General features: G+C 46.2%; 53 non-coding genes across 53 annotated transcripts; all 53 read right to left on the bottom strand.

Moving 5' to 3' along the window:
* Positions 1-1,213: 1,213 nt before the first annotated feature.
* Positions 1,214-1,285, bottom strand: trnae-uuc (transfer RNA glutamic acid (anticodon UUC)). Its single transcript has one exon. It is a non-coding gene; the product is annotated as a tRNA-Glu (tRNA).
* Positions 1,286-1,429: 144 nt separating this feature from the next.
* On the bottom strand, positions 1,430-1,501 carry trnae-cuc (transfer RNA glutamic acid (anticodon CUC)). The gene has a single exon. It is a non-coding gene; the product is annotated as a tRNA-Glu (tRNA).
* Positions 1,502-1,633: 132 nt separating this feature from the next.
* Positions 1,634-1,705, bottom strand: trnae-cuc (transfer RNA glutamic acid (anticodon CUC)). Its single transcript has one exon. It is a non-coding gene; the product is annotated as a tRNA-Glu (tRNA).
* Positions 1,706-1,849: 144 nt separating this feature from the next.
* trnae-uuc (transfer RNA glutamic acid (anticodon UUC)) lies at positions 1,850-1,921 on the bottom strand. The gene has a single exon. It is a non-coding gene; the product is annotated as a tRNA-Glu (tRNA).
* Positions 1,922-2,065: 144 nt separating this feature from the next.
* Positions 2,066-2,137, bottom strand: trnae-cuc (transfer RNA glutamic acid (anticodon CUC)). Its single transcript has one exon. It is a non-coding gene; the product is annotated as a tRNA-Glu (tRNA).
* Positions 2,138-2,269: 132 nt separating this feature from the next.
* trnae-cuc (transfer RNA glutamic acid (anticodon CUC)) lies at positions 2,270-2,341 on the bottom strand. Its single transcript has one exon. It is a non-coding gene; the product is annotated as a tRNA-Glu (tRNA).
* Positions 2,342-2,485: 144 nt separating this feature from the next.
* On the bottom strand, positions 2,486-2,557 carry trnae-cuc (transfer RNA glutamic acid (anticodon CUC)). The gene has a single exon. It is a non-coding gene; the product is annotated as a tRNA-Glu (tRNA).
* A 132-nt stretch (positions 2,558-2,689) lies between these two features.
* On the bottom strand, positions 2,690-2,761 carry trnae-uuc (transfer RNA glutamic acid (anticodon UUC)). The gene has a single exon. It is a non-coding gene; the product is annotated as a tRNA-Glu (tRNA).
* A 144-nt stretch (positions 2,762-2,905) lies between these two features.
* On the bottom strand, positions 2,906-2,977 carry trnae-cuc (transfer RNA glutamic acid (anticodon CUC)). The gene has a single exon. It is a non-coding gene; the product is annotated as a tRNA-Glu (tRNA).
* Positions 2,978-3,109: 132 nt separating this feature from the next.
* trnae-uuc (transfer RNA glutamic acid (anticodon UUC)) lies at positions 3,110-3,181 on the bottom strand. Its single transcript has one exon. It is a non-coding gene; the product is annotated as a tRNA-Glu (tRNA).
* A 348-nt stretch (positions 3,182-3,529) lies between these two features.
* On the bottom strand, positions 3,530-3,601 carry trnae-cuc (transfer RNA glutamic acid (anticodon CUC)). Its single transcript has one exon. It is a non-coding gene; the product is annotated as a tRNA-Glu (tRNA).
* A 570-nt stretch (positions 3,602-4,171) lies between these two features.
* trnae-cuc (transfer RNA glutamic acid (anticodon CUC)) lies at positions 4,172-4,243 on the bottom strand. Its single transcript has one exon. It is a non-coding gene; the product is annotated as a tRNA-Glu (tRNA).
* A 132-nt stretch (positions 4,244-4,375) lies between these two features.
* On the bottom strand, positions 4,376-4,447 carry trnae-cuc (transfer RNA glutamic acid (anticodon CUC)). Its single transcript has one exon. It is a non-coding gene; the product is annotated as a tRNA-Glu (tRNA).
* A 144-nt stretch (positions 4,448-4,591) lies between these two features.
* Positions 4,592-4,663, bottom strand: trnae-uuc (transfer RNA glutamic acid (anticodon UUC)). Its single transcript has one exon. It is a non-coding gene; the product is annotated as a tRNA-Glu (tRNA).
* Positions 4,664-4,807: 144 nt separating this feature from the next.
* trnae-uuc (transfer RNA glutamic acid (anticodon UUC)) lies at positions 4,808-4,879 on the bottom strand. Its single transcript has one exon. It is a non-coding gene; the product is annotated as a tRNA-Glu (tRNA).
* A 144-nt stretch (positions 4,880-5,023) lies between these two features.
* trnae-cuc (transfer RNA glutamic acid (anticodon CUC)) lies at positions 5,024-5,095 on the bottom strand. The gene has a single exon. It is a non-coding gene; the product is annotated as a tRNA-Glu (tRNA).
* A 528-nt stretch (positions 5,096-5,623) lies between these two features.
* Positions 5,624-5,695, bottom strand: trnae-cuc (transfer RNA glutamic acid (anticodon CUC)). Its single transcript has one exon. It is a non-coding gene; the product is annotated as a tRNA-Glu (tRNA).
* Positions 5,696-5,839: 144 nt separating this feature from the next.
* On the bottom strand, positions 5,840-5,911 carry trnae-cuc (transfer RNA glutamic acid (anticodon CUC)). The gene has a single exon. It is a non-coding gene; the product is annotated as a tRNA-Glu (tRNA).
* Positions 5,912-6,055: 144 nt separating this feature from the next.
* On the bottom strand, positions 6,056-6,127 carry trnae-cuc (transfer RNA glutamic acid (anticodon CUC)). The gene has a single exon. It is a non-coding gene; the product is annotated as a tRNA-Glu (tRNA).
* A 564-nt stretch (positions 6,128-6,691) lies between these two features.
* Positions 6,692-6,763, bottom strand: trnae-cuc (transfer RNA glutamic acid (anticodon CUC)). Its single transcript has one exon. It is a non-coding gene; the product is annotated as a tRNA-Glu (tRNA).
* A 144-nt stretch (positions 6,764-6,907) lies between these two features.
* Positions 6,908-6,979, bottom strand: trnae-cuc (transfer RNA glutamic acid (anticodon CUC)). Its single transcript has one exon. It is a non-coding gene; the product is annotated as a tRNA-Glu (tRNA).
* Positions 6,980-7,123: 144 nt separating this feature from the next.
* Positions 7,124-7,195, bottom strand: trnae-uuc (transfer RNA glutamic acid (anticodon UUC)). The gene has a single exon. It is a non-coding gene; the product is annotated as a tRNA-Glu (tRNA).
* A 144-nt stretch (positions 7,196-7,339) lies between these two features.
* trnae-cuc (transfer RNA glutamic acid (anticodon CUC)) lies at positions 7,340-7,411 on the bottom strand. The gene has a single exon. It is a non-coding gene; the product is annotated as a tRNA-Glu (tRNA).
* Positions 7,412-7,543: 132 nt separating this feature from the next.
* On the bottom strand, positions 7,544-7,615 carry trnae-uuc (transfer RNA glutamic acid (anticodon UUC)). The gene has a single exon. It is a non-coding gene; the product is annotated as a tRNA-Glu (tRNA).
* Positions 7,616-7,975: 360 nt separating this feature from the next.
* Positions 7,976-8,047, bottom strand: trnae-cuc (transfer RNA glutamic acid (anticodon CUC)). Its single transcript has one exon. It is a non-coding gene; the product is annotated as a tRNA-Glu (tRNA).
* Positions 8,048-8,191: 144 nt separating this feature from the next.
* Positions 8,192-8,263, bottom strand: trnae-cuc (transfer RNA glutamic acid (anticodon CUC)). The gene has a single exon. It is a non-coding gene; the product is annotated as a tRNA-Glu (tRNA).
* Positions 8,264-8,407: 144 nt separating this feature from the next.
* On the bottom strand, positions 8,408-8,479 carry trnae-uuc (transfer RNA glutamic acid (anticodon UUC)). The gene has a single exon. It is a non-coding gene; the product is annotated as a tRNA-Glu (tRNA).
* Positions 8,480-8,623: 144 nt separating this feature from the next.
* trnae-cuc (transfer RNA glutamic acid (anticodon CUC)) lies at positions 8,624-8,695 on the bottom strand. Its single transcript has one exon. It is a non-coding gene; the product is annotated as a tRNA-Glu (tRNA).
* A 144-nt stretch (positions 8,696-8,839) lies between these two features.
* trnae-uuc (transfer RNA glutamic acid (anticodon UUC)) lies at positions 8,840-8,911 on the bottom strand. The gene has a single exon. It is a non-coding gene; the product is annotated as a tRNA-Glu (tRNA).
* A 360-nt stretch (positions 8,912-9,271) lies between these two features.
* Positions 9,272-9,343, bottom strand: trnae-cuc (transfer RNA glutamic acid (anticodon CUC)). The gene has a single exon. It is a non-coding gene; the product is annotated as a tRNA-Glu (tRNA).
* A 144-nt stretch (positions 9,344-9,487) lies between these two features.
* Positions 9,488-9,559, bottom strand: trnae-cuc (transfer RNA glutamic acid (anticodon CUC)). The gene has a single exon. It is a non-coding gene; the product is annotated as a tRNA-Glu (tRNA).
* Positions 9,560-9,703: 144 nt separating this feature from the next.
* Positions 9,704-9,775, bottom strand: trnae-cuc (transfer RNA glutamic acid (anticodon CUC)). The gene has a single exon. It is a non-coding gene; the product is annotated as a tRNA-Glu (tRNA).
* Positions 9,776-9,919: 144 nt separating this feature from the next.
* Positions 9,920-9,991, bottom strand: trnae-uuc (transfer RNA glutamic acid (anticodon UUC)). The gene has a single exon. It is a non-coding gene; the product is annotated as a tRNA-Glu (tRNA).
* Positions 9,992-10,135: 144 nt separating this feature from the next.
* On the bottom strand, positions 10,136-10,207 carry trnae-cuc (transfer RNA glutamic acid (anticodon CUC)). Its single transcript has one exon. It is a non-coding gene; the product is annotated as a tRNA-Glu (tRNA).
* A 348-nt stretch (positions 10,208-10,555) lies between these two features.
* Positions 10,556-10,627, bottom strand: trnae-cuc (transfer RNA glutamic acid (anticodon CUC)). Its single transcript has one exon. It is a non-coding gene; the product is annotated as a tRNA-Glu (tRNA).
* Positions 10,628-10,759: 132 nt separating this feature from the next.
* trnae-uuc (transfer RNA glutamic acid (anticodon UUC)) lies at positions 10,760-10,831 on the bottom strand. Its single transcript has one exon. It is a non-coding gene; the product is annotated as a tRNA-Glu (tRNA).
* A 144-nt stretch (positions 10,832-10,975) lies between these two features.
* Positions 10,976-11,047, bottom strand: trnae-cuc (transfer RNA glutamic acid (anticodon CUC)). The gene has a single exon. It is a non-coding gene; the product is annotated as a tRNA-Glu (tRNA).
* A 528-nt stretch (positions 11,048-11,575) lies between these two features.
* Positions 11,576-11,647, bottom strand: trnae-cuc (transfer RNA glutamic acid (anticodon CUC)). The gene has a single exon. It is a non-coding gene; the product is annotated as a tRNA-Glu (tRNA).
* A 144-nt stretch (positions 11,648-11,791) lies between these two features.
* trnae-cuc (transfer RNA glutamic acid (anticodon CUC)) lies at positions 11,792-11,863 on the bottom strand. Its single transcript has one exon. It is a non-coding gene; the product is annotated as a tRNA-Glu (tRNA).
* Positions 11,864-12,007: 144 nt separating this feature from the next.
* Positions 12,008-12,079, bottom strand: trnae-cuc (transfer RNA glutamic acid (anticodon CUC)). The gene has a single exon. It is a non-coding gene; the product is annotated as a tRNA-Glu (tRNA).
* Positions 12,080-12,643: 564 nt separating this feature from the next.
* Positions 12,644-12,715, bottom strand: trnae-cuc (transfer RNA glutamic acid (anticodon CUC)). Its single transcript has one exon. It is a non-coding gene; the product is annotated as a tRNA-Glu (tRNA).
* Positions 12,716-12,859: 144 nt separating this feature from the next.
* Positions 12,860-12,931, bottom strand: trnae-uuc (transfer RNA glutamic acid (anticodon UUC)). Its single transcript has one exon. It is a non-coding gene; the product is annotated as a tRNA-Glu (tRNA).
* Positions 12,932-13,075: 144 nt separating this feature from the next.
* trnae-cuc (transfer RNA glutamic acid (anticodon CUC)) lies at positions 13,076-13,147 on the bottom strand. The gene has a single exon. It is a non-coding gene; the product is annotated as a tRNA-Glu (tRNA).
* A 348-nt stretch (positions 13,148-13,495) lies between these two features.
* Positions 13,496-13,567, bottom strand: trnae-cuc (transfer RNA glutamic acid (anticodon CUC)). Its single transcript has one exon. It is a non-coding gene; the product is annotated as a tRNA-Glu (tRNA).
* Positions 13,568-13,699: 132 nt separating this feature from the next.
* trnae-uuc (transfer RNA glutamic acid (anticodon UUC)) lies at positions 13,700-13,771 on the bottom strand. The gene has a single exon. It is a non-coding gene; the product is annotated as a tRNA-Glu (tRNA).
* A 144-nt stretch (positions 13,772-13,915) lies between these two features.
* trnae-cuc (transfer RNA glutamic acid (anticodon CUC)) lies at positions 13,916-13,987 on the bottom strand. The gene has a single exon. It is a non-coding gene; the product is annotated as a tRNA-Glu (tRNA).
* A 348-nt stretch (positions 13,988-14,335) lies between these two features.
* Positions 14,336-14,407, bottom strand: trnae-cuc (transfer RNA glutamic acid (anticodon CUC)). Its single transcript has one exon. It is a non-coding gene; the product is annotated as a tRNA-Glu (tRNA).
* A 348-nt stretch (positions 14,408-14,755) lies between these two features.
* trnae-cuc (transfer RNA glutamic acid (anticodon CUC)) lies at positions 14,756-14,827 on the bottom strand. Its single transcript has one exon. It is a non-coding gene; the product is annotated as a tRNA-Glu (tRNA).
* A 564-nt stretch (positions 14,828-15,391) lies between these two features.
* Positions 15,392-15,463, bottom strand: trnae-cuc (transfer RNA glutamic acid (anticodon CUC)). The gene has a single exon. It is a non-coding gene; the product is annotated as a tRNA-Glu (tRNA).
* Positions 15,464-15,607: 144 nt separating this feature from the next.
* Positions 15,608-15,679, bottom strand: trnae-uuc (transfer RNA glutamic acid (anticodon UUC)). Its single transcript has one exon. It is a non-coding gene; the product is annotated as a tRNA-Glu (tRNA).
* A 144-nt stretch (positions 15,680-15,823) lies between these two features.
* On the bottom strand, positions 15,824-15,895 carry trnae-cuc (transfer RNA glutamic acid (anticodon CUC)). The gene has a single exon. It is a non-coding gene; the product is annotated as a tRNA-Glu (tRNA).
* Positions 15,896-16,243: 348 nt separating this feature from the next.
* Positions 16,244-16,315, bottom strand: trnae-cuc (transfer RNA glutamic acid (anticodon CUC)). The gene has a single exon. It is a non-coding gene; the product is annotated as a tRNA-Glu (tRNA).
* A 132-nt stretch (positions 16,316-16,447) lies between these two features.
* trnae-uuc (transfer RNA glutamic acid (anticodon UUC)) lies at positions 16,448-16,519 on the bottom strand. Its single transcript has one exon. It is a non-coding gene; the product is annotated as a tRNA-Glu (tRNA).
* Between the last annotated feature and the right edge of the window lie 104 nt (positions 16,520-16,623).

The following is a 16,623-nucleotide window of genomic DNA, read 5'->3' as shown; positions in this document are numbered from 1 at the left end:
CTCTCTCCGGCATGTTTACGCCACACAGGAGCCGGCGGCATCGCGAAGCTGCCACTGACATCTCCCCCGACTTCTTAACGACGCGGCGGAGAAGCAAAATATGCAAAGGCCGACAGATAAACAGAGTCACGTCACGTCGCGCTTTGCTACACATCCTGTAAGCTGATCCAAGCGATCGCGTCTCCACGCATGCGGTCACTCTCATTTGTCCTTCATGTTGCAAGCGACGAGACAGTTTGGAAAACAGTTATGCGGGTGAAGAAACATGTTTCACTCGACTGGTCTCAGGGATGAAGGAACTGAACACAATAACATTACCAAAACGCCGCCATTGGACGAGACGCAATTACCATTTTTTCGCCCTTATTTCCGCTTGATGATGTCACTTTGAGCATGACCATTTTTTCCTTCTCCGTTCTTAATCCTGGGAACATCGTTATGCAGAACGAATGTTACTGTGGCTATTTGGGAAGTACTTTAAAATTGGTTGATATTTGTTTGTCTTTACAGAATACAACATTATATAAACAGTAGCCTCCACTGCTAAAAGTACTGACTACACATGCAATTGCCAGATGAGTTGTGTTTTGTGCTACCTAAATTAAATAAATCATTTTTGGCAACTACATGGTTGTGTGTATCTCCCTGTTTGGTCACATGACATGTTAAATTGTCATCAAGGACTGGTTAACATGGAAAAGCCGTGTCAAAAACAACTTCACAGTAACAAAACGTATTGTCTATTATGGTATCAACACATAATTTTGGCTAGAATCAAGCAATGAGCCCGATATTGCGAAAACCGCGAATGAATGAATCCTGGGCCGGTGAAAACACTGAATCCTAGCCACTAGACCATCAAGGAATGTTTAGCACAGAAAAGAACGACGTGAATAGACGTTAATACAACATTCCAGTGCCAAGAAGAAATCATCCACCAACCTAACACATAATTTTGGCTTGAATCAAGCAATGAGCATGGTTTCCCAAAGCTGAATTCCCTGACCGTGAATCGAACCCCGGCCGCGGTGGTGAAAACACCGAATCCTAGCCACTAGACCATCAAGGACAACAATGTACAGAAAAGAAGGAGGCGAATAGACGTCAATACAACGTCACAGTGCCAATAAGAAATCATCCATTAAGCTTACACATGATTTTGGCTTGAATCAAGCAATGAGCACAATATCTCAACGCCAACTTCAAAGATGAATTCCCTGACCGGGAATCGAACCCGGGCCGCGGTGGTGAAAACACCGAATCCTAGCCACTAGACCATCAAGGACACTTTTGTACAGAAAAGAAGGAGGCGAATAGACGTCAATACAACGTCACAGTGCCAATAAGAAATCATCCATTAAGCTTACACATCATTTTGGCTTGAATCAAGCAATGAGCACAATATCTCAACGCCAACTTCAAAGATGAATTCCCTGACCGGGAATCGAACCCAGGCCACCGCGGTGAGAGCGCCGAATCCTAGCCACTAGACCATCAAGGACAACAATGTACAGGAAAGAAGGAGGAGAATAGACGTCAATACAACATTACAGTGCCAAGAAGAAATCATCCATCCAGCTAACACTTCATTTTGGCTGGAATCAAGGAATGAGCACGGTGTCCCAAAGCTGAATTCCCTGACCGGGAATCGAACCCGGGCCGCGGCGGTGAGAGCGCCGAATCCTAGCCACTAGACCATCAAGGACAACAATGTACAGAAAAGAAGGAGGCGAATAGACGTCAATACAACATTACAGTGCCAATAAGAAATCATCCATTAAGCTTACATATGATTTTGGCTTGAATCAAGCAATGAGCACAATATCTCAACGCCAACTTCAAAGATGAATTCCCTGACCGGGAATCGAACCCGGGCCGCGGTGGTGAAAACACCGAATCCTAGCCACTAGACCATCAAGGACACTTTTGTACAGAAAAGAAGGAGGCGAATAGACGTCAATACAACGTCACAGTGCCAATAAGAAATCATCCATTAAGCTTACACATCATTTTGGCTTGAATCAAGCAATGAGCACAATATCTCAACGCCAACTTCAAAGATGAATTCCCTGACCGGGAATCGAACCCAGGCCACCGCGGTGAGAGCGCCGAATCCTAGCCACTAGACCATCAAGGACAACAATGTACAGGAAAGAAGGAGGAGAATAGACGTCAATACAACATTACAGTGCCAAGAAGAAATCATCCATCCAGCTAACACTTCATTTTGGCTGGAATCAAGGAATGAGCACGGTGTCCCAAAGCTGAATTCCCTGACCGGGAATCGAACCCGGGCCGCGGCGGTGAGAGCGCCGAATCCTAGCCACTAGACCATCAAGGACACTTTTGTACAGAAAAGAAGGAGGCGAATAGACGTCAATACAACGTCACAGTGCCAATAAGAAATCATCCATTAAGCTTACACATGATTTTGGCTTGAATCAAGCAATGAGCACAATATCTCAACGCCAACTTCAAAGATGAATTCCCTGACCGGGAATCGAACCCGGGCCGCGGCGGTGAGAGCGCCGAATCCTAGCCACTAGACCATCAAGGACAACAATGTACAGAAAAGAAGGAGGCGAATAGACGTCAATACAACATTACAGTGCCAAGAAGAACTCATACATCAAGCTAACACATCATTTTGGCTGGAATGAAGGAATGAGCACGGTGTCCCAAAGCTGAATTCCCTGACCGGGAATCGAACCCGGGCCGCGGTGGTGAAAACACCGAATCCTAGCCACTAGACCATCAAGGACACTTTTGTACAGAAAAGAAGGAGGCGAATAGACGTCAATACAACGTCACAGTGCCAATAAGAAATCATCCATTAAGCTTACACATCATTTTGGCTTGAATCAAGCAATGAGCACAATATCTCAACGCCAACTTCAAAGATGAATTCCCTGACCGGGAATCGAACCCGGGCCACGGCGGTGAGAGCGCCGAATCCTAGCCACTAGACCATCAAGGACAACAATGTACAGAAAAGAAGGAGGCGAATAGACGTCAATACAACATTACAGTGCCAAGAAGAAATCATCCACCAAGCTAACACATCATTTTGGCTGGAATCAAGGAATGAGCACGGTGTCCCAAAGCTGAATTCCCTGACCAGGAATCGAACCCGGGCCGCGGTGGTGAAAACACCGAATCCTAGCCACTAGACCATCAAGGACACTTTTGTACAGAAAAGAAGGAGGCGAATAGACGTCAATACAACGTCACAGTGCCAATAAGAAATCATCCATTAAGCTTACACATGATTTTGGCTTGAATCAAGCAATGAGCACAATATATCAACGCCAACTTCAAAGCTGAATTCCCTGACCGGGAATCGAACCCCGGCCGCGGTGGTGAAAACACCTAATCCTAGCCACTAGACCATCAAGGACACTTTTGTACAGAAAAGAAGGAGGCGAATAGACGTCAATACAACGTCACAGTGCCAAGAAGAAATCATCCATCCAGCTAAAACTTCATTTTGTCTGGAATCAAGGAATGAGCACAGTGTCCCAAAGCTGAATTCCCTGACCGGGAATCGAACCCGGGCCACGGCGGTGAGAGCGCCGAATCCTAGCCACGAGACCATCAAGGACAGGTTGGTACAGAAAAGAAGGAGGCGAGTAGACGTCAATACAACATTACAGTGCCAAGAAGAAATCATCCATTAAGCTTACACATCATTTTGGCTTGAATCAAGCAATGAGCACAATATCTCAACGCCAACTTCAAAGATGAATTCCCTGACCGGGAATCGAACCCCGGCGGTGAGAGCGCCGAATCCTAGCCAGTAGACCATCAAGGACACTTTTGTACAGAAAAGAAGGAGGCGAATAGACGTCAATAGAACATTACAGTGCCAAGAAGAAATCATACATCAAGCTAACACATGATTTTGGCTTGAATCAAGCAATGAGCACAATATCTCAACGCCAACTTCAAAGCTGAATTCCCTGACCGGGAATCGAACCCGGGCCGCGGTGGTGAAAACACCCAATCCTAGCCACTAGACCATCAAGGACACTTTTGTACAGAAAAGAAGGAGGCGAATAGACGTCAATACAACGTCACAGTGCCAATAAGAAATCATCCATTAAGCTTACACATCATTTTGGCTTGAATCAAGCAATGAGCACAATATCTCAACGCCAACTTCAAAGATGAATTCCCTGACCGGGAATCGAACCCGGGCCGCTGCGGTGAGAGCGCCGAATCCTAGCCACTAGACCATCAAGGACAACAATGTACAGAAAAGAAGGAGGCGAATAGACGTCAATACAACATTACAGTGCCAAGAAGAAATCATCCATCCAGCTAACACTTCATTTTGGCTGGAATCAAGGAATGAGCACGGTGTCCCAAAGCTGAATTCCCTGACCGGGAATCGAACCCGGGCCGCGGCGGTGAGAGCGCCGAATCCTAGCCACTAGACCATCAAGGACACTTTTGTACAGAAAAGAAGGAGGCGAATAGACGTCAATACAACGTCACAGTGCCAATAAGAAATCATCCATTAAGCTTACACATGATTTTGGCTTGAATCAAGCAATGAGCACAATATCTCAACGCCAACTTCAAAGCTGAATTCCCTGACCGGGAATCGAACCCTGGCCGCGGTGGTGAAAACACCGAATCCTAGCCACTAGACCATCAAGGACAACAATGTACAGAAAAGAAGGAGGCGAATAGACGTCAATACAACATTACAGTGCCAATAAGAAATCATCCATTAAGCTTACACATGATTTTGGCTTGAATCAAGCAATGAGCACAATATCTCAACGCCAACTTCAAAGATGAATTCCCTGACCGGGAATCGAACCCGGGCCGCGGTGGTGAAAACACCGAATCCTAGCCGCTAGACCATCAAGGACACTTTTGTACAGAAAAGAAGGAGGCGAATAGACGTCAATACAACGTCACAGTGCCAATAAGAAATCATCCATTAAGCTTACACATGATTTTGGCTTGAATCAAGCAATGAGCACAATATCTCAACGCCAACTTCAAAGCTGAATTCCCTGACCGGGAATCGAACCCGGGCCGCGGCGGTGAGAGCGCCGAATCCTAGCCACTAGACCATCAAGGACAACAATGTACAGAAAAGAAGGAGGCGAATAGACGTCAATACAACATTACAGTGCCAAGAAGAAATCATCCATCAAGCTAACACATAATTTTAGCTGGAATCAAGCAATGAGCACGGTGTCCCAAAGCTGAATTCCCTGACCGGGAATCGAACCCCAGCCGCGGTGGTGAAAACACCGAATCCTAGCCACTAGACCATCAAGGACAACAATGTACAGAAAAGAAGGAGGCGAATAGACGTCAATACAACGTCACAGTGCCAATAAGAAATCATCCATTAAGCCTACACATGATTTTGGCTTGAATCAGGCAATGAGCACAATATCTCAACGCCAACTTCAAAGATGAATTCCGTGACCGGGAATCGAACCCGGGCCGCAGTGGTGAAAACACCGAATCCTAGCCACTAGACCATCAAGGACAACAATGTACAGAAAAGAAGGAGGCGAATAGACGTCAATACAACGTCACAGTGCCAATAAGAAATCATCCATTAGCACAATATCTCAACGCCAACTTCAAAGATGAATTCCCTGACCGGGAATCGAACCCGGGCCGCGGCGGTGAGAGCGCCGAATCCTAGCCACTAGACCATCAAGGACACTTTTGTATAGAAAAGAAGGAGGCGAATAGAAGTCAATACAACGTCACAGTGCCAATAAGAAATCATCCATTAAGCTTACACATGATTTTGGCTTGAATCAAGCAATGAGCACAATATCTCAACGCCAACTTCAAAGATGAATTGCCTGACCGGGAATCGAACCCGGGCCGCGGCGGTGAGAGCGCCGAATCCTAGCCACTAGACCATCAAGGACACTTTTGTACAGAAAAGAAGGAGGCGAATAGACGTCAATACAACGTCACAGTGCCAAAAAGAACTCATCCATTAAGCTTACACATGATTTTGGCTTGAATCAAGCAATGAGCACAATATCTCAACGCCAACTTCAAAGATGAATTCCCTGACCGGGAATCGAACCCGGGCCGCGGCGGTGAGAGCGCCGAATCCTAGCCACTAGACCATCAAGGACAGTTTGGTACAGAGAAGAACGACGTGAATAGACGTTAATACAACATTCCAGTGCCAAGAAGAAATCATCCATCAAGCAAACACATAATTTTGGCTGGAATCAAGCATTGAGCACGGTGTCCCAAAGCTGAATTCCCTGAGCGGGAATCGAACCCCGGCCGCGGTGGTGAAAACACCGAATCCTAGCCACTAGACCATCAAGGACAACAATGTACAGAAAAGAAGGAGGCGAATAGACGTCAATACAACATTACAGTGCCAATAAGAAATCCTCCATTAAGCTTACACATGATTTTGGCTTGAATCAAGCAATGAGCACAATATCTCAACGCCAACTTCAAAGATGAATTGCCTGACCGGGAATCGAACCAGGGCCGCGGCGGTGAGAGCGCCGAATCCTAGCCACTAGACCATCAAGGACACTTTTGTACAGAAAAGAAGGAGGCGAATAGACGTCAATACAACGTCACAGTGCCAATAAGAAATCATCCATTAAGCTTACACATGATTTTGGCTTGAATCAAGCAATGAGCACAATATCTCAACGCCAACTTCAAAGATGAATTCCCTGACCGGGAATCAAACCCGGGCCGCGGCGGTGAGAGCGCCGAATCCTAGCCACTAGACCATCAAGGACACTTTTGTACAGAAAAGAAGGAGGCGAATAGACGTCAATACAACGTCACAGTGCCAATAAGAAATCATCCATTAAGCTTACACATGATTTTGGCTTGAATCAAGCAATGAGCACAATATCTCAACGCCAACTTCAAAGATGAATTCCCTGACCGGGAATCGAACCCGGGCCGCGGCGGTGAGAGCGCCGAATCCTAGCCACTAGACCATCAAGGACACTTTCGTACAGAAAAGAAGGAGGCGAATAGACGTCAATACAACGTCACAGTGCCAATAAGAAATCATCCATTAAGCTTACACATGATTTTGGCTTGAATCAAGCAATGAGCACAATATCTCAACGCCAACTTCAAAGATGAATTCCCTGACCGGGAATCGAACCCGGGCCGCGGTGGTGAAAACACCGAATCCTAGCCACTAGACCATCAAGGACACTTTTGTACAGAAAAGAAGGAGGCGAATAGACGTCAATACAACTTCACAGTGCCAATAAGAAATCATCCATTAAGCTTACACATGATTTTGGCTTGAATCAAGCAATGAGCACAATATCTCAACGCCAACTTCAAAGATGAATTCCCTGACCGGGAATCGAACCCGGGCCGCGGCGGTGAGAGCGCCGAATCCTAGCCACTAGACCATCAAGGACAACAATGTACAGAAAAGAAGGAGGCGAATAGACGTCAATACAACATTACAGTGCCAAGAAGAAATCATCCATCCAGCTAACACTTCATTTTGGCTGGAATCAAGGAATGAGCACGGTGTCCGAAAGCTGAATTCCCTGACCGGGAATCGAACCCGGGCCGCGGTGGTGAAAACACCGAATCCTAGCCACTAGACCATCAAGGACACTTTTGTACAGAAAAGAAGGAGGCGAATAGACGTCAATACAACGTCACAGTGCCAATAAGAAATCATCCATTAAGCTTACACATGATTTTGGCTTGAATCAAGCAATGAGCACAATATCTCAACGCCAACTTCAAAGCTGAATTCTCTGACCGGGAATCGAACCCCGGCCGCGGTGGTGAAAACACCTAATCCTAGCCACTAGACCATCAAGGACACTTTTGTACAGAAAAGAAGGAGGCGAATAGACGTCAATACAACGTCACAGTGCCAATAAGAAATCATCCATTAAGCTTACACATGATTTTGGCTTGAATCAAGCAATGAGCACAATATCTCAACGCCAACTTCAAAGATGAATTCCCTGACCGGGAATCGAACCCGGGCCGCGGCGGTGAGAGCGCCGAATCCTAGCCACTAGACCATCAAGGACACTTTTGTGCAGAAAAGAAGGAGGCGAATAGAAGTCAATACAACGTCACAGTGCCAATAAGAAATCATCCATTAAGCTTACACATGATTTTGGCTTGAATCAAGCAATGAGCACAATATCTCAACGCCAACTTCAAAGATGAATTGCCTGACCGGGAATCGAACCCGGGCCGCGGCGGTGAGAGCGCCGAATCCTAGCCACTAGACCATCAAGGACACTTTTGTACAGAAAAGAAGGAGGCGAATAGATGTCAATACAACGTCACAGTGCCAATAAGAAATCATCCATTAAGCTTACACATGATTTTGGCTTGAATCAAGCAATGAGCACAATATCTCAACGCCAACTTCAAAGATGAATTCCCTGACCGGGAATCGAACCCGGGCCGCGGTGGTGAAAACACCGAATCCTAGCCACTAGACCATCAAGGACACTTTTGTACAGAAAAGAAGGAGGCGAATAGACGTCAATACAACGTCACAGTGCCAATAAGAAATCATCCATTAAGCTTACACATGATTTTGGCTTGAATCAAGCAATGAGCACAATATCTCAACGCCAACTTCAAAGATGAATTCCCTGACCGGGAATCGAACCCGGGCCGCGGCGGTGAGAGCGCCGAATCCTAGCCACTAGACCATCAAGGACACTTTTGTACAGAAAAGAAGGAGGCGAATAGACGTCAATACAACGTCACAGTGCCAATAAGAAATCATCCATTAAGCTTACACATGATTTTGGCTTGAATCAAGCAATGAGCACAATATCTCAACGCCAACTTCAAAGATGAATTCCCTGACCGGGAATCGAACCCGGGCCGCGGTGGTGAAAACACCGAATCCTAGCCACTAGACCATCAAGGACACTTTTGTACAGAAAAGAAGGAGGCGAATAGACGTCAATACAACTTCACAGTGCCAATAAGAAATCATCCATTAAGCTTACACATGATTTTGGCTTGAATCAAGCAATGAGCACAATATCTCAACGCCAACTTCAAAGATGAATTCCCTGACCGGGAATCGAACCCCGGCCGCGGTGGTGAAAACACCTAATACTAGCCACTAGACCATCAAGGACACTTTTGTACAGAAAAAAAGGAGGCGAATAGACGTCAATACAACGTCACAGTGCCAATAAGAAATCATCCATTAAGCTTACACATGATTTTGGCTTGAATCAAGCAATGAGCACAATATCTCAACGCCAACTTCAAAGATGAATTCCCTGACCGGGAATCGAACCCGGGCCGCGGCGGTGAGAGCGCCGAATCCTAGCCACTAGACCATCAAGGACACTTTTGTGCAGAAAAGAAGGAGGCGAATAGAAGTCAATACAACGTCACAGTGCCAATAAGAAATCATCCATTAAGCTTACACATGATTTTGGCTTGAATCAAGCAATGACCACAATATCTCAACGCCAACTTCAAAGATGAATTCCCTGACCGGGAATCGAACCCGGGCCGCGGCGGTGAGAGCGCCGAATCCTAGCCACTAGACCATCAAGGACAACAATGTACAGAAAAGAAGGAGGCGAATAGACGTCAATACAACATTACAGTGCCAATAAGAAATCATCCATTAAGCTTACACATGATTTTGGCTTGAATCAAGCAATGAGCACAATATCTCAACGCCAACTTCAAAGATAAATTGCCTGACCGGGAATCGAACCCGGGCCGCGGCGGTGAGAGCGCCGAATCCTAGCCACTAGACCATCAAGGACACTTTTGTACAGAAAAGAAGGAGGCGAATAGACGTCAATACAACGTCACAGTGCCAATAAGAAATCATCCATTAAGCTTACACATGATTTTGGCTTGAATCAAGCAATGAGCACAATATCTCAACGCCAACTTCAAAGATGAATTCCCTGACCGGGAATCAAACCCGGGCCGCGGTGGTGAAAACACCGAATCCTAGCCACTAGACCATCAAGGACACTTTTGTACAGAAAAGAAGGAGGCGAATAGACGTCAATACAACGTCACAGTGCCAATAAGAAACCATCCATTAAGCTTATACATGATTTTGGCTTGAATCCAGCAATGAGCACAATATCTCAACACAGACTTCAAAGATGAATTCCCTGACCGGGAATCGAACCCGGGCCTCGGTGGTGAGAGCCCCGAATCCTAGCCACTAGACCATCATGGACAACAATGTAAAGAAAAGAAGGAGGCCAATAGACGTCAATACAACATTACAGTGCCAAGAAGAAATCATCCATCCAGCTCACACTTCATTTTGGATGGAATCAAGGAATGAGCACGGTGTCTCAAAGCTGAATTCCCTGACCGGGAATCGAACCCGGGCCGCTGTGGTGAAAACACCAAATCCTAGCCACTAGACCATCAAGGACACTTTTGTACAGAAAAGAAGGAGGCGAATAGACGTCAATACAACGTCACAGTGCCAGTAAGAAATCATCCATTAAGCTTACACATGATTTTGGCTTGAATCAAGCAATGAGCACAATATCTCAACGCCAACTTCAAAGATGAATTCCCTGACCGGGAATCGAACCCGGGCCGCGGCGGTGAGAGCGCCGAATCCTAGCCACTAGACCATCAAGGACTTTTTGGTACAGAAAAGAACGACGTGAATAGACGTTAATACAACATTCCAGTGCCAAGAAGAAATCATCCATCAAGCTAACACATCATTTTGGCTGGAATCAAGGAATGAGCCCGGTGTCCCAAAGCTGAATTCCCTGACCGGGAATCGAACCCGGGCCGCGGTGGTGAAAACACCGAATCCTAGCCGCTAGACCATCAAGGACACTTTTGTACAGAAAAGAAGGAGGCGAATAGACGTCAATACAACGTCACAGTGCCAATAAGAAATCATCCATTAAGCTTACACATGATTTTGGCTTGAATCAAGCAATGAGCACAATATCTCAACGCCAACTTCAAAGCTGAATTCCCTGACCGGGAATCGAACCCGGGCCGCGGCGGTGAGAGCGCCGAATCCTAGCCACTAGACCATCAAGGACAACAATGTACAGAAAAGAAGGAGGCGAATAGACGTCAATACAACATTACAGTGCCAAGAAGAAATCATCCATCAAGCTAACACATAATTTTAGCTGGAATCAAGCAATGAGCACGGTGTCCCAAAGCTGAATTCCCTGACCGGGAATCGAACCCCAGCCGCGGTGGTGAAAACACCGAATCCTAGCCACTAGACCATCAAGGACAACAATGTACAGAAAAGAAGGAGGCGAATAGACGTCAATACAACGTCACAGTGCCAATAAGAAATCATCCATTAAGCCTACACATGATTTTGGCTTGAATCAGGCAATGAGCACAATATCTCAACGCCAACTTCAAAGATGAATTCCGTGACCGGGAATCGAACCCGGGCCGCAGTGGTGAAAACACCGAATCCTAGCCACTAGACCATCAAGGACAACAATGTACAGAAAAGAAGGAGGCGAATAGACGTCAATACAACGTCACAGTGCCAATAAGAAATCATCCATTAGCACAATATCTCAACGCCAACTTCAAAGATGAATTCCCTGACCGGGAATCGAACCCGGGCCGCGGCGGTGAGAGCGCCGAATCCTAGCCACTAGACCATCAAGGACACTTTTGTATAGAAAAGAAGGAGGCGAATAGAAGTCAATACAACGTCACAGTGCCAATAAGAAATCATCCATTAAGCTTACACATGATTTTGGCTTGAATCAAGCAATGAGCACAATATCTCAACGCCAACTTCAAAGATGAATTGCCTGACCGGGAATCGAACCCGGGCCGCGGCGGTGAGAGCGCCGAATCCTAGCCACTAGACCATCAAGGACACTTTTGTACAGAAAAGAAGGAGGCGAATAGACGTCAATACAACGTCACAGTGCCAAAAAGAACTCATCCATTAAGCTTACACATGATTTTGGCTTGAATCAAGCAATGAGCACAATATCTCAACGCCAACTTCAAAGATGAATTCCCTGACCGGGAATCGAACCCGGGCCGCGGCGGTGAGAGCGCCGAATCCTAGCCACTAGACCATCAAGGACAGTTTGGTACAGAGAAGAACGACGTGAATAGACGTTAATACAACATTCCAGTGCCAAGAAGAAATCATCCATCAAGCAAACACATAATTTTGGCTGGAATCAAGCATTGAGCACGGTGTCCCAAAGCTGAATTCCCTGAGCGGGAATCGAACCCCGGCCGCGGTGGTGAAAACACCGAATCCTAGCCACTAGACCATCAAGGACAACAATGTACAGAAAAGAAGGAGGCGAATAGACGTCAATACAACATTACAGTGCCAATAAGAAATCCTCCATTAAGCTTACACATGATTTTGGCTTGAATCAAGCAATGAGCACAATATCTCAACGCCAACTTCAAAGATGAATTGCCTGACCGGGAATCGAACCAGGGCCGCGGCGGTGAGAGCGCCGAATCCTAGCCACTAGACCATCAAGGACACTTTTGTACAGAAAAGAAGGAGGCGAATAGACGTCAATACAACGTCACAGTGCCAATAAGAAATCATCCATTAAGCTTACACATGATTTTGGCTTGAATCAAGCAATGAGCACAATATCTCAACGCCAACTTCAAAGATGAATTCCCTGACCGGGAATCAAACCCGGGCCGCGGCGGTGAGAGCGCCGAATCCTAGCCACTAGACCATCAAGGACACTTTTGTACAGAAAAGAAGGAGGCGAATAGACGTCAATACAACGTCACAGTGCCAATAAGAAATCATCCATTAAGCTTACACATGATTTTGGCTTGAATCAAGCAATGAGCACAATATCTCAACGCCAACTTCAAAGATGAATTCCCTGACCGGGAATCGAACCCGGGCCGCGGTGGTGAAAACACCGAATCCTAGCCACTAGACCATCAAGGACACTTTTGTACAGAAAAGAAGGAGGCGAATAGACGTCAATACAATGTCACAGTGCCAATAAGAAATCATCCATTAAGCTTACACATGATTTTGGCTTGAATCAAGCAATGAGCACAATATCTCAACGCCAACTTCAAAGATGAATTCCCTGACCGGGAATCGAACCCGGGCCACGGCGGTGAGAGCGCCGAATCCTAGCCACTAGACCATCAAGGACAACAATGTACAGAAAAGAAGGAGGCGAATAGACGTCAATACAACATTACAGTGCCAAGAAGAAATCATCCATCCAGCTCACACTTCATTTTGGCTGGAATCAAGGAATGAGCACGGTGTCCCAAAGCTGAATTCCCTGACCGGGAATCGAACCCGGGCCGCTGTGGTGAAAACACCAAATCCTAGCCACTAGACCATCAAGGACACTTTTGTACAGAAAAGAAGGAGGCGAATAGACGTCAATACAACGTCACAGTGCCAATAAGAAATCATCCATTAAGCTTACACATGATTTTGGCTTGAATCAAGCAATGAGCACAATATCTCAACGCCAAGTTCAAAGATGAATTCCCTGACCGGGAATCGAACCCGGGCCGCGGCGGTGAGAGCGCCGAATCCTAGCCACTAGACCATCAAGGACTTTTTGGCAGAGAAAAGAACGACGTGAATAGACGTTAATAAAACATTCCAGTGCCAAGAAGAAATGATCCATCAAGCTAACACATCATTTTGGCTGGAATCAAGGAATGAGCACGGTGTCCCAAAGCTGAATTCCCTGACCGGGAATCGAACCCGGGCCGCGGTGGTGAAAACACCGAATCCTAGCCACTAGACCATCAAGGACACTTTTGTACAGAAAAGAAGGAGGCGAATAGACGTCAATACAACGTCACAGTGCCAATAAGAAACCATCCATTAAGCTTATACATGATTTTGGCTTGAATCAAGCAATGAGCACAATATCTCAACACAGACTTCAAAGATGAATTCCCTGACCGGGAATCGAACCCGGGCCGCGGCGGTGAGAGCGCCAAATCCTAGCCACTAGACCATCAAGGACAGGTTGGTACAGAAAAGAACGACGTGAGTAGAGGATAATACAACATTCCAGTGCCAAGAAGAAATCATCCATCAAGCTAACACATCATTTTGGCTGGAATCAAGGAAAGAGCACGGTGTCCCAAAGCTGAATTCCCTGACCGGGAATGGAACCCCGGCCGCGGTGGTGAAAACACCGAATCCTAGCCACTAGACCATCAAGGACACTTTTGTACAGAAAAGAAGGAGGCGAATAGACGTCAATACAACGTCACAGTGCCAATAAGAAATCATCCATTAAGCTTACACATGATTTTGGCTTGAATCAAGCAATGAGCACAATATCTCAACGACAAATTCAAATATGAATTCCCTGACCGGGAATCGAACCCGGGCCGCGGCGGTGAGAGCGCCGAATCCTAGCCACTAGACCATCAAGGACTTTTTGGTACAGAAAAGAACGACGTGAATAGAAGTTAATGCAACATTACAGTGCCAAGAAGAAATCATCCATCAAGCTAACACATCATTTTGGCTGGAATCAAGGAATGAGCACGGTGTCCCAAAGCTGAATTCCCTGACCGGGAATCGAACCCAGGCCGCCGTGGTGAAAACACCGAATCCTAGCCACTAGACCATCAAGGACACTTTTGTACAGAAAAGAAGGAGGCGAATAGACGTCAATACAACGTCACAGTGCCAATAAGAAATCATCCATTAAGCTTACACATGATTTTGGCTTGAATCAAGCAATGAGCACAATATCTCAACGCCAACTTCAAAGATGATTTCCCTGACCGGGAATCGAACCCGGGCCTCGGCGGTGAGAGCCCCGAATCCTAGCCACTAGACCATCAAGGACAACAATGTAAAGAAAAGAAGGAGGCGAATAGACGTCAATACAACATTACAGTGCCAAGAAGAAATCATCCATCCAGCTCACACTTCATTTTGGCTGGAATCAAGGGATGAGCACGGTGTCCCAAAGCTGAATTCCCTGACCGGGAATCGAACCCCGGCCGCGGTGGTGAAAACACCGAATCCTAGCCACTAGACCATCAAGGACAACAATGTACAGAAAAGAAGGAGGCGAATAGACGTCAATACAACATTACAGTGCCAATAAGAAATCCTCCATTAAGCTTACACATGATTTTGGCTTGAATCAAGCAATGAGCACAATATCTCAACGCCAACTTCAAAGATGAATTGCCTGACCGGGAATCGAACCAGGGCCGCGGCGGTGAGAGCGCCGAATCCTAGCCACTAGACCATCAAGGACACTTTTGTACAGAAAAGAAGGAGGCGAATAGACGTCAATACAACGTCACAGTGCCAATAAGAAATCATCCATTAAGCTTACACATGATTTTGGCTTGAATCAAGCAATGAGCACAATATCTCAACGCCAACTTCAAAGATGAATTCCCTGACCGGGAATCAAACCCGGGCCGCGGCGGTGAGAGCGCCGAATCCTAGCCACTAGACCATCAAGGACACTTTTGTACAGAAAAGAAGGAGGCGAATAGACGTCAATACAACGTCACAGTGCCAATAAGAAATCATCCATTAAGCTTACACATGATTTTGGCTTGAATCAAGCAATGAGCACAATATCTCAACGCCAACTTCAAAGATGAATTCCCTGACCGGGAATCGAACCCGGGCCGCGGTGGTGAAAACACCGAATCCTAGCCACTAGACCATCAAGGACACTTTTGTACAGAAAAGAAGGAGGCGAATAGACGTCAATACAATGTCACAGTGCCAATAAGAAATCATCCATTAAGCTTACACATGATTTTGGCTTGAATCAAGCAATGAGCACAATATCTCAACGCCAACTTCAAAGATGAATTCCCTGACCGGGAATCGAACCCGGGCCACGGCGGTGAGAGCGCCGAATCCTAGCCACTAGACCATCAAGGACAACAATGTACAGAAAAGAAGGAGGCGAATAGACGTCAATACAACATTACAGTGCCAAGAAGAAATCATCCATCCAGCTCACACTTCATTTTGGCTGGAATCAAGGAATGAGCACGGTGTCCCAAAGCTGAATTCCCTGACCGGGAATCGAACCCGGGCCGCTGTGGTGAAAACACCAAATCCTAGCCACTAGACCATCAAGGACACTTTTGTACAGAAAAGAAGGAGGCGAATAGACGTCAATACAACGTCACAGTGCCAATAAGAAATCATCCATTAAGCTTACACATGATTTTGGCTTGAATCAAGCAATGAGCACAATATCTCAACGCCAAGTTCAAAGATGAATTCCCTGACCGGGAATCGAACCCGGGCCGCGGCGGTGAGAGCGCCGAATCCTAGCCACTAGACCATCAAGGACTTTTTGGCAGAGAAAAGAACGACGTGAATAGACGTTAATAAAACATTCCAGTGCCAAGAAGAAATGATCCATCAAGCTAACACATCATTTTGGCTGGAATCAAGGAATGAGCACGGTGTCCCAAAGCTGAATTCCCTGACCGGGAATCGAACCCGGGCCGCGGTGGTGAAAACACCGAATCCTAGCCACTAGACCATCAAGGACACTTTTGTACAGAAAAGAAGGAGGCGAATAGACGTCAATACAACGTCACAGTGCCAATAAGAAACCATCCATTAAGCTTATACATGATTTTGGCTTGAATCAA

The sequence above is a fragment of the Clinocottus analis genome, unplaced genomic scaffold, assembly GCF_023055335.1.
Source record: "Clinocottus analis isolate CAN_PGR_092001 unplaced genomic scaffold, fCliAna1.0.p SCAF_8, whole genome shotgun sequence".
Lineage (NCBI taxonomy): Eukaryota > Metazoa > Chordata > Actinopteri > Perciformes > Cottidae > Clinocottus > Clinocottus analis.
The sequence above is the reverse complement of the archived record's forward strand: the minus strand, read 5'-3'. Positions and strand labels throughout refer to the sequence as shown.